We start from the raw sequence: 2,271 nt of genomic DNA on the forward strand, positions 1-2,271 counted from the left end.
CGTTACATAGACTTCCCACAATCATTTGTGAATATTCCCCACAGTTCCTTTCTCTGCAGTGAGAAATTCAACGACGGCACGCTGCTTGTAACGCACATCACCAACAGACGCAATGTTGAAACTGTCCTGCAGCTACGCTATCTGTCGGAAATGACGGAAATTTGGTGCGCCCACTCAGGAGACTTCAAATAATACATACATAACGTTTCGCATTCGTAGTATTATTTTCGGCTGAGAATGAAAATGCGGTGCATTACTTGCTGAGCAACCCTCGTACATAACTTAAGGTAAACACGAAGTGTTGGGCAATTGCCATTAGTGACGAGAGTTTCTTGAGTCTGCAGAATACTAATTAGGGAAGATTGGGGTTAATGTCCCATCGGCAGCAAGATCATTAGAGGCACAGTAGAAGCTCGGAATATTTCAAACACAGGGAAGGAAATCACCGTGCACTGTCAAAGGAAGCGTCCCGGTATTTTCCCGGAGCGATTAAGTAAAACCATGGAAAACGTAAATGTGGATGGCCAAACTCCTATCTGAACCGTTATCTTCCCGACTTCGTGTCCAGTGGGCGAACCACTGCGACACTTCGCTCCGTCTGAAAAATAAGAGGAAGTTAGTTGTAGCAGTTCCTGCAGGTGACAGTAGTATCAAATTCCATTGGATCATCACGTTGAAAATGTCCCCGATAGTCGTGAAAGGGCCACCGAAAACCAATCACATTCCAGGACCAGTCTGGCATTGGTGTGGGCGGGACAACTTCAGCGAACATTTGATCTGAATCCGACGTTGTGAGCGGATCTGGCATCACCGGTGTCACCAGAGTAGCCTGCTCTCGATTCTTCTTCTTCTTCTTCTTCTTCTCCTCCTCCTCTTTCGCAACTTTTGGTGGCCGTGTTCTTGGGATTGCTTATCCACTGTAGGCATGAGGACAGATGAAGGGCGGACAGCTAAGAAGCCAACAGGCCACGATTCCTTCTAACATTTGCTGACGTCATGCGTCTGATCTTTAGGTTTCCGTGGAGAGGGGTCTCGAGACGTAGGCTTTGTCACCAGTAGATGCTGGAGGAGGAAGCCCCTTCTCCGGCCGGGTGTACAAAGTAGTTCCCGAAGATAGTGACGTAAGAACGACGTGAGAAGTGGAGAGTTGTAGATCGGGTGCGTAAATAATTGAGGTTTTGGGGGGGGGGGGGAGGTGAATGCAGTGACTTTACGTAATTGGTCATCAGTTCGACAGGATGCAAGGGTTAATGTTTTTCTTCTCTAGTATATGCCAAGTAGTTACATGACTTATGATCGTTTATTTACTTTCTTAAATGCGGGGCAAACCAGTGAACGTGGAGGTTGGTGTTGAGTAAGGCTGACACACAAAGGCGGTTGTTCACAACGGCTACCTTCGTGGAGGTATTGTCTGTAGTTTCTGCATTTGGGTCCGCTGTGCTGACGAATGACGTGCAAATAAAGAGTTAACATCGGAAGTACCTCATAGACGTCACGACAAAGTTTCACATCACGCCTGTACACCATAACTTCGACCTTTTCTGGGAAGATATTTCCTTCAAAGGCTGAAATGGAAGCACCTGTTTCTGTTCAGTCAATCTTGGGACCTTTTTATACACATCGAACAAAGTATACAGCTTGCCGTTCGAGCTTAGCTCGTAGCTCCTCGTCTGTCTGGAGTGTGAGGTCTCTGTGAAAGATAACTCCTTGCACCATGTTCAAAATTCTATGTGGAACGACAGTATTGATATGTCACCCATCGTTCACATGCCTGAAGAGTTTGAGATTGACAGCAGAGGAAGCCTTAGTTAACAGTGACCAATCGCGCATTTTCCCAGTAAGAAATCTTCTACATTTTATCTTCTATATTTTCTTAAAAAAGTTAAGGATTTTCTCGCCATAAAAGTATCTCAATTTGTTCAACAATACACCACGTACTGAGTAAATTGTTTCGCTCTCAGTCGTCTGGCTTGTCCCTCCTTCCATGGAATGGGCAGGTTAGGGAAAGCAGTAGGATTGTAACTGTCTCTGTTGAGATATCTAGAACTGCCTATTGAGACGGCAGAATCAGAATGGCCATGTGTTGGTTCAATGTGCATAACATCTGTCCTGATGTCACCTACTCTGAGCAAGCGGTCTCCCCACATGTGCCAGACAGCCGCAGCAAAGGTTATCTGGCACGAGAGCCATTGCTGGGATGTCCCAGGAAGATGGGAATCTACTCCATGGCATCCATTGGGAGTTATCAGCCCATGCATGGGCTGTGTCATC

This window comes from Schistocerca gregaria, chromosome 2 (assembly GCF_023897955.1).
Source record: "Schistocerca gregaria isolate iqSchGreg1 chromosome 2, iqSchGreg1.2, whole genome shotgun sequence".
NCBI lineage: Eukaryota > Metazoa > Arthropoda > Insecta > Orthoptera > Acrididae > Schistocerca > Schistocerca gregaria.